This window comes from Gymnoscopelus microlampas (genome assembly GCF_963454915.1).
Source record: "Gymnoscopelus microlampas genome assembly, chromosome: 15".
Lineage (NCBI taxonomy): Eukaryota > Metazoa > Chordata > Actinopteri > Myctophiformes > Myctophidae > Gymnoscopelus > Gymnoscopelus microlampas.
In genome coordinates, this window is record NC_139952.1 from 30130298 (window position 1) to 30146680 (window position 16383).

Below are 16383 nucleotides of genomic sequence, written 5' to 3' on the forward strand. Positions count from 1 at the left end.
TACTTGTAATGGAGTATCAATACTACATTGCAGTATTGATACTTTTACTTAAGTAAAACATTTGAGTACTTTTTACACCACTGCTCAGAAGTTCTAACACAGTGGAACAGAGAGAGCGCCCTCACAGAGCTAGGTTTATCTTCATTAGTGATCATAGGCTGAACAGAGTATCTTCTTCACAGCTGTCGAATGCTTACAACACTACACGCGGAATTAGATTACACCGGTTACTTCCTCCTGTGACTCCTGATTCACTGAAGGTTTTTGTTGTTTTACAAGCTGTGATCCGTCTGTAACTTTTATGTCTTACCTGGGATTCGAACCCTGGTCTCCCACACGAGAGACCAAATTTCCACCCGCTCAGGCAAAAGGCAATCCCTGCTTGGCCTGGGGAGATATTAATCTATCAGTTTCAGGAAGGGTTACTTGTCTAGCAGAAGGTGTCCTACCCGACACAAGGGTCTACATGTCTCAATGTAGACTGTGGGAGACCACCTCCAGTCCTCCACTGCAGCTGTGCTAGTTATATTGTTTTAACATATCGTACTCTACCATACAAGATTGGTTCAAATGACCTTTTATTCATTAGCCACTTACAACAGTACTTGGTTGACCGGAGTCCCTCAGGGCTCTATCCTAGTGGCTTTCAGTTTTAGCTCTACATTAAATATTTGCGCTGATGATAAAGAGAAAACAGCAAAAATACTTTACAACTTTATTATGAAAAACACCCAAAAAAGGCTATGACTATGGATTAAAATCAATAAAAAACAGTGGAACAGTAAAACAGGGGGGGGGGTGCAGTTACCTGGGGAAAGCCATATTGAAGAGTTGGCTTTTGAAGGATTGGAAAGGTGGGTGCTTCTCTGATAGTATTCGGGAGGGGTGCACCCCACAGGGTTGGGCCAGCAAAATAAAATAAAAAACCCTATCGTCCCAGGTACGGTACTAGGTATTGGGGACCTCCAGGAGGTTGCTATTTTCTGAAAACGTTTCCCCCCAATACGGATGCTGGGGTTTAATGTATATGGATTGCAGCTTTGAGGAAAGATAAGTTGGAGACTGGCTGACAGTGTGCATGTTTGTGTTTATTTGTTGATGAAGAGCTGAGGTGAAGAGTTGGCGTACGGGGACACACCTCTGTGATGATTGGACGGACGGATGGAGCCGGGGAGACAGAAAGTGTTTGGCCTGTCATCTTGTGTTCTGGGTGAATGGATCAACACGCTAAGGCCTAGAGGTGAGTTACACATCCTCAATGTCCATTGTTTAACCTATAGGACACTGTCATTTATCACACTGTACTGTAGGTGTATATAGACAGTCAACATTTTGATCTGTGCTAATTTGAATCAGAGAATAGTGTGTCATCTGCCACTGATCAGAGAGTGCATATGTAGACTTTCTGATTTCAATTAACCCAGAGGATTTTAGTATGTATGATGTACCCGAATGCGCACTTAAAATCACACACTACAGACTCACACACACACACACACACACACACACACACACACACACACACACACACACAAGCGCGAGCACACACACATAGAGCCTTAAAGCACTTAAGTACCACCGCAGGGTAAGAGTTAGAGGCAGAGGTCAAAGGTCATTTGCTAAGGGGTCTGAAATCATGTCTAAAGACATTAACACTGAAACACTCACGTAACCCCCCCCACACACACACACAGCTCACTCACATACATCGTATTATTTTATATTTTATCACTCTTGATGCTTTGCAAATATCAAAGAATTAATAAATCATACACACTCAATGGTAAGCATATTACGTACGCACACACATATGATGCACACACACATACACGCACGCACGCACGCACGCACGCGCGCACACACACACACACACACACACACACACACACACACACACACACACAGACACACACACACACACACACACACACACACACACACACACACACACACACACACACACACACACACACACACACACACACACACACACACTGTTCACCTGTCTATCCTGTCTTTTCTTAATTCAGTCCTAAGCAGTTGTCCTGCTAGCTGAGTGCTAGCAGCAGCTAGTGATGGATGGGTGTAAGACCATTAGGATGAGACAACAAAATCAATAGACCAACGTGTCAGAACCACACACACACACACACACACACACACACACACACACACACACACACACACATTGGATACGGATAGCATAGCCACTGACGTGTGTGTGTGTGTGTGTGTGTGCGTGTGCGTGTGTGCGTGTGCGCGCGCTTCAGACAGGGTACTTATTTGTGTTTGATTGATACTGATGGATATGGCTGATGGATAAGCTCAAATGAAAGCTGTGTAGACAGGCTGATTTGTGCATCTGAGAACAAAAAGGGAGAATGACTGACTGACAGACAGACAGACAGACAGGTGAGTCTACCTCGTAAAACAGCTCTATGAAGAGCTCCGGGGACCCCCAGGGGTCCTTGTGGGGGTTCCAGTGTGTCCCCAGAAAAATGTGATAATACAGCTTCAAAATCACTTTATATCCGATCTATACTAGTACGGCTATTTAAAAAAAAACAAGATTTTTTATATGGTATGGGGGTCGACTGGCACAACATATTGTCAGATGGGGGTCTACGGCCAAATACATATTAATGGGGGGGTCCTTGACCCCCCTTGATGATTGCCAGGCACAGCCGAGCATGTGCACGCCTGCGTGTGCACACACACACACACACACACACACACACACACACACACACACACACACACACACACACACACACACACACACACACACACACACACACACGTGCAGCTGAGTATGTGCCCAGGCACGCAAGTGCACTTACATGCACGCACACACACCCGCGTACATGCACACTGAGGCAGATTGGGGTGTAGATAGTTGTTGACAGTTTGCTGCTTGCGGTCTCGCAGACAGACACACGCAGCAGATGTCTTCCTGTGTGAGAGCGCTGCAGTTTTTTTCTGTTGAACCGGGGCCTGGGCTTGTATCTGAGCGTACAGCCTGAACGTACAGACGTACGCAGTGTGTGTGCCGCAAAAAACACGCTATTTCATACCCAACGTACTGTACTACCGCAAGATGGACTTTCTATCAGTCCTCCCTATTTTTTCTCAGAACCTCATTCCCCAACCTGAATATTATGGAGCCCAGTGACTTCCTCTGTAGTAAATGGAATTCCCAAGCAAGTCCCTTCAATGGGACTCCACTCTATCTCCCTTAACCGGGCTGTAATTGAATTGAAATCAAACTTAATTGGATTGCTGCCGGAATGCCACTGAACGGGCGTTTGCGTTTCCTGGGAATGGGACGCCATGGCACAGAACATTGTGTGTGTCTGCTGCGAGTGGAGGGGGGGGGGGGGGGGTCGGGGTGGGGTGGGGTGGGGTGGGCCGACACACGGCACTGAATTAGATTAGAGCAATCATTTTCACTGTGAGGGCTCTGATTTAATGCTGCTGCATAGAGGATAGTTCTCACTAAGGCGGTACATACATACATGCTGACTGTCAGCAGAACGGCCGACCTTCCTGCAGCCCTGTTATCAAATCACACAGACCAGTGGATGTACCTTCTGGAAGAGCCGCAGCGTGCCGCTCTGCTTTGTGCCGTTACAGCTTGTACATGTAGTACATGTACATTACATTACGGGGTTCTTTTTTGTCTGCCACTCTCTGAGTTGAGTCAACTCGTCTGTATTCTCCTCTACTCACCTGCATGTACGGCTGCCGTGTTCTGTCCTCACACACACTACTGTACAGTATGTGTTGTTGTTGTTGTCCATACAGACACTTGAGCTGAGACACCGTGTGATTGGCTGAGAGGTGGGAAGGGAGCGCTTGTTTTGGTTATACGTGATGACCTATTTCGTCCGCCGAGGCTCGCCCCGTTCGGACGATGCCCTCGTGAACCTGTGAGGCCGCCGGGCTGTTCAGTTCGGACACTCATACGCCTAGCGTATGAGTGTATGATCAGGTTTTAACCCTATAGCGTCCCTTCTGGGGTTAACTTTCTGTGAAAATAGCAGATCTACTGTACAAGCCAATCTATATTGGCTATTTTTGGCATATAGATTTAATAGATTAAGAATACTTGTGGACCCAGTATAGAGCCCAGGGGGACTCCTGTCAACTGCTGTAAGTACATAGGGTTGAAGTGGTCGAAAAGTTATCCATTTGTTGTAGAAACTCTCACAGTGTTACTGTCCGCATGCCGTCATATAGCAAAAACAAAATCTCCCATGTGTACTCAGTCCTACTCAGCTTTTAAGTTACTCAGATCTACTTTATTCAACTCTGGTCTGTTCGACTCCGCTGTATTCTGCTGCAGTTCACTCCACTATACTCTCTACTCTGCTTTACTCTGCTCTGTTGAACTATGCTGATGTTTCCTGGCTTTTACTATCATATTTATATTTAGCTCAGCCTCCTCCACTTTGTGGGTCAAATGTATTTTATGTAACCATACCTGTCATATTGAGGAAGTTGACCCACTGATAGCATTGTGGCCGACCATTGTCCTCTGTTTATGGTATGTCACATCTGTTATGACCAGGGGTTTGGAAGGAAACAACACCACAGACTGCTGCTGATAGGCCTGCCCTCAGTTGGATAACAAGGGTAATAATGTGTGCATCACATATCCATAGCCTTATTTATTCACGAAGACGAGAAAATTGCATTTGATCAATATTAAGTGAATAAATACATTGACATTTCTGTCTATTGAGGAACTGCACGTATAGTCTTGCTGGGATTTCCTGACAGTGCGTGGAGGGAGTTGACTCAGAACATGGAACGTGCTGCTGGCCGTCCATACGTAACCATTCTGTTAACCATCAGAAGGTGTTGTTTTTCACGTAGTTTTTTGGTTCCGTTGTGCCTGGATTAACTTATTTTATACGTTGGCTGTTCCAAAATAGCTGATCTACAAGCTTGCAACGTGTCGCATGTGTGAGCCCGAAGGTCAGCTATGTTTGAAAAATGTAGAAAATTCTCAATCTTTATTTTTGCATTTTCGCCTGTAATGGCATGGCCATTAAAGGGACACCAGGGTTAAATAAAGTCTGGATATGAGATAAATATACCTCTCTGCTTCTTTCTCCCTCCTATGCTTTGATTGCATCGTCCTCCGTCTGATTCTGGGTTGGGGACTATTGCAGGGGTATTGCAGGTTGTTTGTCTGTCTGCCCTTGGATTCCAGTCTTTCACTACTGCCCTTTCAACAATAAAAAAAGAAAAAGCAGAAATGCTCTGTAAAATAATCTTTGGGGAGAAAAACCTTGTGTTCAGTGCTTACAGTGTGTGATTCAGTTTCACAACAACATCTTGTAGGTCAACATGCTACATCTCAGATGAATTATTAGATTTTTTGATGTACCGTATGTTTCCATTTCACTTCATTTTTTTTTTACTTTGCTTCGATGTTTTCGAACATGTAAACACGATGGCAAATCATTTAATTTCATCTGAATTTATTTCATTTATGGTTTTACATGACTACATTCATTTACTTTTTCAAATAGAAACCCCTCATGTTTTGTTTTTTTGCTCGTGGAGATCCGCTTATGAGGAACTTTAGTCCCCCAGGGGTCTATGGCCCCCTCTTATTTACACTTAAACTAAATATGTTTGCCGAATTTTCACCCCAGAATACAGACGTTAGTGTTCAGGTGGTTAAATAAATGGTAAAAGATTGCATTTATACACTATTTGTTCTAGTCAACACTCAAACACGCTTTGCAATGTATTCACAGTCATCCATTCACACACACCACAATGGTGAAACTTTGGTAGACATTAAGGCCGATACACGCACACACAGACGGCGGGTGCAACCATGCGAGGCACCACCTTGCTCATCAGGAGCAGTTGGGGGGGTTCAGTGTCTTGCTCAAGGACACTTCGACACGCTGCCAGGAATGATCTGGGGATTGAACTGGGAACCCTCCAGTCTCCGAGACGGCCCGATTTACCTCCTGAGCCACTACCGCCCCAACAATTCTAGGTCTCCAGAGTTGTTATTCTGAAAAAAAGTGTTCAAAAGTACATCATTTTGGTTGAGCGACACTTGTCGACGGGGTCACGCGTCTGAATGTATAAATTAGCCTTTAACCGTTTAATCATCTCTCGATCAGCGGTAGTGTCCCCTGGAGTCTGTATTGTATATGAAGTCTGATTTGGCCTCAAGGTGCTTTTCCGGAGATCGGGCGTCGCAGATCCAACTTTTCCCATCAACCGTCTTTTTTATTCTCATTAGAAGTCGTCTTGGACTTCAATATAGCTGTAGGGGTCCAACAGGGCTTCAATTAGATGGACGATGGAATTAATGAAGTCTCTCCCTCTCTCTCTCTCTCTCTCTCTCTCTCCCTCTCCCTCTCCCTCTCCCTCTCTCTCTCTCTCTCTTTCTCTCTCTCTCTCTCTCTCTCGCTCTTGCTCTATTTATCCCGGTGCTCAGGGGGACACTCGGTCTGGATTCAGTCAGTGTAGCGGCATTTTCTTCTCTTACTAAATTAAATATGTGTAATTGATGGATTCATAAACAGAGCTAACCTTGCCAGCAGCTATCAGAGCTCTCACCCCCCCGCTCCGCCCCCCCTCCCCCCACCACACCCCCCGTAGAGAAGGTCTGTGTGAATATGTATTATGTCTGCGATGAAGCTCAGACCTAAATCCACAAGTCCTTAAGTTCTTAGCGAGAGAGAGAGAGAGAGAGAGAGAGAGAGAGAGAGAGAGAGAGAAGGCCTACTGCTTGAGGTAAGATATTGACTGTATCAGTTTCTGAGCTTTCCAGGCATAACACATGACATCACGTCTCCCTTAAAAGCAGACAGCATTGTTCTTGTGAAAACTCTTGCTTACAGAACATTCTCCCCCCCCCCCCCCCCTCTCTCTCTCTCTCTCTCTCTCTCTCTCTCCCCTCCTGTAGCCTCTTCTCCCCGACAGCGCAGACGGAGAGATCAAAGAGAGAGGAGTCGAGTGAGTCGAAGAAATCGAAGTCCAGCGAGCGCTACTGCCGTACAGTACAGTACAGTAAGTACTGTAAGAGTGAAGAGGGTGAAGCGAGAAACTAAAATGTTCTCAAAACAGCCGAGAGCGAAAGTAGTGCAACCAAACGGAGAAAAAAAAGATGTATACTTTGTAGCACGTCAGTGTCACGCAACACTGTACTGTACAACAACCATGTACCCTACAAGTTCACAATGTGTTGCATTTGGAGCTTGTAGATCTTCGATCTTTGGCACAATGCCGGTGTCTGGTTGTTTATCAGGTGTAGATCATTTAAAGCTGCAATCCGCAAGATTCCTATCCTACGCATGAGCGGCATAATTTCTACTGCTGAGCTAAGCTCATTTGGGAAGAGGATATATTACATTTTGAGATTCATGCAATACCTCTTGTCAAACAGCAGTGGTCCTACCCGACATGTAGCCTGCCTGGTAAACTGCCCCGGTCGCGGAAATCGCATTGGGGACCAATTATAGAACCCTGTTACACCCTGGTTAATGTGTATAGTATCAAAGTGAATAGTGTGTAAATGGTTAATATACTCTACTATACAGATTTGTTTAAGGAACGTTTTAGCCCCTAAAAAATAAGAAAGAAAAATTAGATTTGTGTACACATAAATACGCCTCTCCTCTCTGCCACAAAGACACGGAACAAGGGCCAAAGAGAAGGCGCCCGATGCCCGCCACCACCACCACCACCACCACCCGCCCGGCCCGCCGCATAATGAATGCACAAAAAAAGCTTATGTGCATTCTTTCCTTGCGGTCCCGCTATCAATAACGGGAGACATATCCATTAGTGCAAGAGTCTGGGGCCAGGGCAAACACTCCCTCTAGCATTTAAACAAACCTCCACGGGGACCCATTCTCCCAGACTCCCCGGAGGGCGCGAAGGGGGCAACGCCGGCACTCACCAGACGGTACCTTATATACCCCATCAACGGATGAAACCGCACCGCGGGGGGGGGACCGCCGTCTTCCATCGGTACTCATACTGCTCCCAGCGCCACACTGGAGACGACACTGGACAGAGTGGTGGTGGGTGGGATTGAGGGGGGGGTGGGGGTGGGAGTGTGCGGAAAATACACATCAGAGAGCACACTCATTTCCAGGCGTGACTGTTGTGTTTGCCTAGAAGTGCTTTTCCTCAGGATCGGGGGGCTGGCGATATTCAAATTAATGGAAGAGAGCGCGGGAAGTGAAAGATGAAAAATGCACACAGAGGGCCTGTGACTTTGAGTAATGCTGGTAATTGGAGGGAAACATATAGGAATTCAGTGGGCATGTATTAAGCAAATGAACACGAAAAGAATCCTTTCCCCCCTCTCCGTGCGAGTCTCATTACTTATTACATCTCTGTAGTTGTGGGGTGCTGGTGGTGGCGGGGGGGGGGGACACAAAGAAAGTTGCATTGTAGACACAAAATGGACCGCGCACACATAATCCACTGCGAGTGGCCTGTGAATGGAAAGCATTTGCTCTCCCGTCCGCTTTGCATTGTCAATTGATCAATTGCATTAAAGCTGGAATAGCAGTGATACCCACATTCTGTGTGTGTGTGTGTGTGTGTGTGTGTGTGTGTGTGTGTGTGTGTGTGTGTGTGTGTGTGTGTCTGTCTCAGTCTCATGGCCTTGCAGGGTTTATCTGCTGGTTGCTCAGGTTCAGCACTCTTGTGTGTTGAAGTGCTAATTACAATAAACGCACACACATACTTACACACACACACACACACACACACACACACACACACACACACACACACGCACACGCACACACACACCTGTACACTTAATAAGTTGAAATCCACCGAGGTGGAAGGAAGGAGCACTCCAAAATAAAAGTTTGCAAGACACTGTCGGTCAGTTACCATTTGCATTGGTAATAACTGACTGACAGTGTCTTGCAAACTTTTATTTTGGAGTGCCGCTTCCTTCCACCTCGTGTATTTCATCTCATTGAGTTAATCTTGTCAGCTGAGCACCTGACTCCAGTTACAAACAGCGTGTACCCTTAACCCCAGACGTAAGAGCAAAATGGCCGCCGTGTGAATGATGTTAATAATGGCTGGAACCCATTTGTCCCAAAATGTCCTCAAGCCAAAGCCATGACATTTCCACTTCTGCCCAAACCGCAAATACATCACCATTTGACGTAAAAAAAAAAAAAAAAACTTTTTTGTAGCAGAGTCCGAAATGTGGAGCATTTTGACTCACCCAACCCCTGGGCCTCTGGTTCTGTCTGTCCCCCATGCTTGTCTTTTCCTCCTTCAATTCACCGCCCCCCCCCCACATGCGTGTGCGTGCGCTTGCGCATGTGTGTCCACTGCAGTAATCCTGAATGCCTCGCACCGGACCGCTCCATAAATGTATGAGTCGCCAAAATGAAGAGGAGATGAGCTATATGTGGGCTGGGGAGCCATGTCCAAACCTACTGACAGGATGAGGGGGAGAGAGAGAGGGAGAGAGAGAGAGAGAGAGAGAGAGAGAGAGAGAGAGAGAGAGAGAGAGAGAGAGAGAGAGAGAGAGAGAGAGAGAGAGAGAGAGAGAGAGAGAGAGAGAGAGAGAGAGAGAGAGAGAGAGAGAGAGAGAGAGAGAGAGAGAGAGAGAGAGAGAGAGAGAGAGAGTTCTGTAAGGGAGAGTCATGCAGATATGATATGTAGACAGGCAGGCAGACAGACAGACAGACAGACAGATAGACAAACAGACAGACAGGCAAGCAGACAGACAGACGGACAGTCAAAGGGGGGACAGCCTGGGGGAATGAGGACCTGCACTCTCTCCTGACCCTACTCCAGTATCTCTCACACTGTCACTCTCAGTCTCTCTCTGTCTTTCTCTATTTTGCTCATTCTGTCCTTAACGTGTCCTTCCATCCTTCCGTCTGTCCGTCTGTCCGTCCGTCCGTCCGTCCGTCCGTCCGTCCGTCCGATGTTCACAAATACCCACTCACTCCTTCTCCTTCCCTCTCCTTTCTGTATTCTCCCCTCGTATCTTGTCTCTTTGTTGTTTGCGCCCCCCTTGTCCTCTCCTCTCTCACTCAATGACTATTATTTGCAGTTCAGGTATAGTTCAGAGGCAGGCCCGTCCCCTCTCTGCTTTCACCCACAGGTGAAAGCCTCCACTGACCACCAAGCCATGCTCTTTCGATCCACAACCCCTACAGTGTGGGGCTGTGTTTGGATCAAGCTATACAGTGGTGTAAAGTAACTAAGTACGTTTAGTTCGCGATGCGACACGTTGTGAACTTGTAGATCTGCTATTTTCAAACATTTTAGTACTTTTACTTACTTTTACTACTTCTACATTGCAGTATTGATACTTTTACTTAAGTAAAACATTTGAGTATTTTTTTCCACCACTGCAGCTATACTGTAGGTTTGTTGGACCATATTTCGGAAATAATGAAAATAAACTTTATGTGCGCTCACTCAGCTCTCCCAACTAGCGCTGGATTGGATTGAAGCGGCAGCCGCAGAACCATTAATGAAATGAATGGGCGCTAATTAATGTATTTATAAAAAATCTATCTATAAAATAATATTTCTAAAGATTTGCCAAACATGGCCAAAAGAGGGACGCCAGCTTGAAAGAGGTTTAGGGTTATAGCTTTAACTTTAGGGAGGGAAGCTATATCGCGGTCGCAGGGAAGGGTTTAATTATGAAACTTTACTGGAGGAGTGTGCCGTACAATGAGGGCTGACATAAGTATGCATAACATGATCTGTAGCATAGTAGAACAACATGACAATGGGATAAGTCATGTGTGTAATTGAAGAGCCCATATTTGAGACAGTTATGATGAGGGAGCCCATGTTGGCTTATTGTCCTCCTCTGACAAAGCTCACCCTTGCCCCCTAGTGGTAGCAAAGGTGGTTGTAGCGCACAGAGCCAGCAAATCTGCCGGATGAGTGAGGTGACAGAGATAGAGATTGTGTGTGTGTGTGTGTGTTTGTATAGTGTCTTGTCTGTGCATACGTGGGTGTGTGTTCCTGCCAAGGACCTGTCCATCCAGCCCATAGGCGTCCTGTAATCTGCCTGACATGCGCGAGGCCCCCAGTGACTCTCTGTTATTAGGCCCATTAGACAGCGGGGGATGAGCCTGAATTTTCATTAGCTCCTCTGTGTGTGTGTGTGTGTGTGTGTGTGTGTGTGTGTGTGTGTGTGTGTGTGTGTGTGTGTGTGTGTGTGTGTGTGTGTGTGTGTGTGTGTGTGTGTGTGTGTGTGTGTGTGTGTGTGTGTGTGTGTGTGTGTGCTTTTGCATGTGCGTGCGTGCGTGTGTGTGTGTGAGGGAGAGAGTGTGTGTGTGTGTGTGTGAGAGATGAGTATGTAATCTCTCTGACATCAGGCTGGAAGGAGGGACAAACACTCCAGGGGTTGACAGATAATAGGCCTTCTTGGGACGAAGGGTGACGAAGAGGGGCTTCATTTTACAGTAGCTGTTTGATCAATTACAATATTGATACTGTAGTTAGGCGTGTGGCTGTCACATTTCACATCTACAGTACATTTTGACCTAGTTATGATGACCATAAAGACTTACCTTGGTCATTTGTTGTCATGTTTTTGTTAGTTGTAGGTGTAGTTCACCGCAAAAAATACTTATTTTCTATCAATTACACACCATTTTATTTTTGTCGCATTCCTAAGCCAATAATTTGATGACCGGCGGAGACTCAAAGAGTCTTAGCAGATGCTCTTATCCAGAGCGACTTACAATAAGCAAGGTAGAGACATACATCAAATGCAGAGAGAGTAGTGCCTAAGTAAACTAGGAGTAGGAGACTGAAAGAGTCTTCTACTGAGTCTCCTACTGATCGATGACCCGGCCATCAAATTATTGCCTTAGGAATGCGATATAAACTAAACAATCTCCATGTATTCAAGGCTTCATGGGGTGTGTAATTGATAGAAAATAAGTAATTTTAGGGGTGAACTACTCCTTTAAGCCACGATGTTCATAATTACGTTGCAGGTTATTTAGACAGATGCTCGGTTGATTGCTTACTTGGTATCCTATAGTTTAAATGTAGAGAAACTGTACAATTTAACTCTGGGAGTGGACAAAATGTAACCAAATGCACTTGTAAGGGACAAATGTCACGTTACAAATGTCATGTTACATTTGTCCACACTCAGAGTTACAAATGGATGAATTAACACTTTGTAAGCCTCTATTTTGAGTGTTGGGGTTTTCAGTGTTTTGAAGGTGATGTAAGACAGTGATATTGTTTGGTCAAAACAAAACAAAAAGTTCAAACTCTACTTCAAGCTTCACTTGTTTATCCTGTATCCTGTATAGTATTCTCTCCTGATTGGATGAAATTGGTATCCTGACCCAAACATGTCTTTTCAGATCAGAAAGAGCTGGTGAGACAGAGTGATCCCTGTTACTGACCACTAATGATTACTATTGGAATATAGAGCTACTGTATTTATCTTACACTTATTTCATCAAAAACAATCAATCACACCACAAGAAGAAAAGGTCCTAACCTAACTTCCTTTATCACATTTTCTGCATTCGGGGTTGGCCCTGACTCTATATCCAGAGCCTCTTCTCTCTCGCCCATATCTCGCCATTCTCATATTCTCATTTGTTGCCACTCTATGATATCACAGTGCATTTCCCAACCAATAAACGGAGGCACTCTTCTGTAGAAATGTATTTATCTTTCACATAAACTCCATTCCGGCTCCACTGGTCTCTCTCCAGTAGCTCTCCCTGGTACTTAATTTCTATTAATGGTTCTGCGACTGCCGCTTGAATCCAATCCAGCGCTAGTCGGGAGAGCAGTGAGTGCACATGAGGAAATATGCAATAGGCAATTATCCACTGTAATGTGTATGGCCTAACCGCTAATGCGTCTGTGCTCATTCTGTGTTGCCGAAAAGCGCGGGTCCCTGGCCTCATATATGCATACATTAACTTAACTGTGTTTTGCGGAAGCCGGCGTAATATGGTATAGTTGTGTGTGTGTGTGTGTGTGTGTGTGTGTGTGTGTGTGTGTGTGTGTGTGTGTGTGTGTGTGTGTGTGTGTGTGTGTGTGTGTGTGTGTGTGTGTGTGTGTGTGTGTGTGTGTGTGCGTGTGTGTGTGTGATAGCACCGGATGTGTCACATGCCCTTATTACAAGTGATGGAAAAAAAGGTGTTTTCTTGGATATAGTAAGAGTGTTTTAGTCACACTATGTGCAAATGCGCAGAACATAACGCTCCCACGCACGTGCACCAAACCTACACTCACAAACACACTTGTGCACTAGTGTGCTCACACACAAACACACACACACGTGTATACACGCACACAGCACAGCGTCTATCTCTACAGCGCAGAGGTAAACCAAAGCCAGATAATAATCATCAACGCTGTCACCTGAGTAGCTTGTGAAAGAAAAAAAAACAACAACTTGTTTGTTGTTTTTGTTTTCAGAGCGAGAGCCAACACTGTTTCTATTACACCTCCTTGGTTTCCTCTAGGGTCCTCCAATATCTGTGCCGCGGCTGTCAGCTGCCTGTATGCTTAAAGCAGCTCGACGGGACGGTGACAGTGAGGCAATAACAGGTCGGTGCACTTGTAAACAATGGTTGATACTTTTTTACTTAAGTAAAAGTATCAATACCACAATGTAGAAATACTCTGTTGTTATATTGTATTAACATACTCTACCGTACAGATTGGACAAAATTACATTTTATTCATTTAAAAACAGTTACATAGTGAGGCTTTAATGTATGTTTTGTACTGCTAATCCAAATCGTGTAAAAGTAAAATCTTTGCCTCTGAGATGTAGCAGAGTAGAAGTAATAGTATTGCAAAGTAAAAAAAAATAACCTCAAAATGATACTCAAGTACAGTACTAGAGTAAGTGTACTTTAGTTACTCTCCACCGCTGGGTTTTAACGCAGCTCGGCGGGATGGTGACAGTGAGGCCATAGCAGGTCGGCACGCTTGTAAAGGCCCAATCTGCAGTGGAAACAGAGAGCAAATAAAACCCTGAGGACTTCGCACACAAGAACAACCCTATTAGAGCCTCCGTAATGATACTCGCCCTGTAAAAAAAAAAGGCCCCAGAGTTAAATGAACACTGAGAGTGTCAAGAACGGACCCTGTGGGTTTGATTGGGTCAATTCTTTTTTTTTAACACTCTTGGCATTACATCAACACTGGGGATTTTTACTGTGTGTGGAGACACACACACACACACACACACACCAAGGTGTGTTAAAGTTTTATGGCGTTAGGTCAGTGATGAGGTGGGCTCAGATATGATGGGACGGGGCCTAATAGGCTGTTTTACAGCTGCTATTGCTGTGTGTGTGTGTGTGTGTGTGTGTGTGTGTGTGTGTGTGTGTGTGTGTGTGTGTGTGTGTGTGTGTGTGTGTGTGTGTGTGTGTGTGTGTGTGTGCACGAGTGAACGCAGGCATGCGGAAATGCCTACACATACATGTATGTGTCTGTGTGGATACAAGTAGGCTACAGTAGATTACTGTGGTCAACGTGTGTGTGTGTGTGTGTGTGTGTGTGTGTGTGTGTGTGTGTGTGTGTGTGTGAATGAGAGAGAGAGTGTGTAGCCTGGACGTGTGCATGTTTTCCCTGACAGTGCGGTGCACGTGAACAGTGTGGTACAGTATGTAACACACAGCGCGGCCGGCCTGGCTCCTCCTTATCAGCTGGCCTCAGATAGCAGCGGGTGACTTATGCATGCAGGGGGAACCAGAAATATAGTGCGATGGTAGGGATTGGAGAGCGACCACCCCCCCTCCCACCCACACCGGTGTTAGTCTCTCCTTAGAAGTATTGTGCACGCATGCACACACACAAGCAGGCAATCACACGCACGCGCACGCGCACACACACAAACATTGACACATGAATGCACACGCTGACCTGCTTGATAGGAAGGTATAGCAGAAGTCACCCTCCAATGGAACTCATCTAACTTGAGACCTGGAGTCATGCCATGCTTTCCACTTGATCAGTTAGTGCCTTTTACAAGAGGGAGAGAGAGAGAGAGAGAGATGAGATAGAGCATGGTGGAAGAAAGAGAGCGAACCAAAAAGAGACACGCTCTTTAGTGCCCGGTAAAGATCTACCTCGTATTTCTTCTCCCCCAGTGTGATTGCAAGAAAGTGGAAGCCTCCTGTCGGGTGTGTGAGCGCGGCATGGCCGCAGGCTCGTCTTGAGACAGTTATATAGAGGCACAAGGGTGTCCAACAATAACGAACTCGTCCATCAGAGCCCCGGCGAGCAGACAGAAAACACAGAGAGGTGTCTTTGTGCGGTGCGCTGATAATCAGCGTGCCGCACCGCTGAGGAGAAAGGAAGAGGAGTATTGGGGACACAGACACAGTGGGGGGGGGGGGGGGTGGGAGACAGTGATGTTTTCTACAATGAGACATGAATGGATTGAACAGAGATCCCTGCAGGAACAACTGCACCTTTTGTTGTGCGCGTGCGAGTTGTCTACTGTATTATTTCTTTCATGCATATTATGCGTGCTCGTGTTTGGGCGAATGAGTGTGTGAGTGGCTGTGCGCACACACTCGCCGGTATATATGTCTCTGTGTGTGTGTTAAGCACAGGCCTTCCTTGGGGGAATGAAATCCTAGCCAGTGAGTTCCATCCCAGAGCTAAATTACACAGGCCAGCCATGATTTCATGCTTCACTACATTACTCTCTCTCTCTCTCTCTCTCTCTCTCTCTCTCTCTCTCTCTCTCTCTCTCTCTCTCTCTCTCTCTCTCTCTCTCTCTCACTCTCACTCTCACTCTCACACTCTCTCTCTCTCTCATTTACCTCTGCGTTAGCCCCTCCACACAGATCTTCTCTGGTTAAAGAGCACCAAAAGAGGTGAACTTCGCACTGCACTGCGGCATGAATATTTCATCTGTGTTTGGATTACCATTTTCTCCAAAGATTCATTGTTCTGTATGTATAATACATGCTGCATGCCACCTCGGTGCCTAGACCACAACCCTTGACCTCTATAATCATAGACAAAGCATGCCCTCACTGTACCAAGGCAATGCCAGCAGACACTACTGTGTGTGCGCGTGCGGGCGTGTATGCGCGTATGCGTGTGTGTACACTGTACCGTGTATATTTCCATTGATGCATGCCTTTGTGTGTGTTTGAACATGTTTTGCATATTATCGTCTCTGTCAGGTGGAAACCCTCATATGTCCAAAACTGTTATTTTTCAGGATTCCTATTGAAAAATAGCAAAAGTAGCAGATCTACAAGCTCAAAACGCGTCGCTTCGCGCCGCGTTTTGAGCTTGCAGATCTGCTACTTTTGATGCTTTTGTGTGACGCTGTAGTATGATCGAGTAGGGTGTACATTTAGGAATAAAAACACAAGA

The 16383-nt window shown here is 45.8% G+C and overlaps 1 protein-coding gene across 1 annotated transcript in view; it reads left to right on the forward strand.

Annotated features, from left to right (window-relative positions):
- The first annotated feature begins 1221 nt into the window (after positions 1 to 1221).
- nrsn1l (neurensin 1-like) overlaps positions 1222 to 16383 on the forward strand; it is a 46130-nt gene continuing 30968 nt past the window's right edge. The window contains exons 1-2 of the mRNA XM_084079722.1: positions 1222 to 1240; positions 6944 to 7047. The gene's annotated coding sequence lies outside the window, so the exon portion shown is untranslated. The remainder of the gene's footprint in view (positions 1241 to 6943; positions 7048 to 16383) is intronic.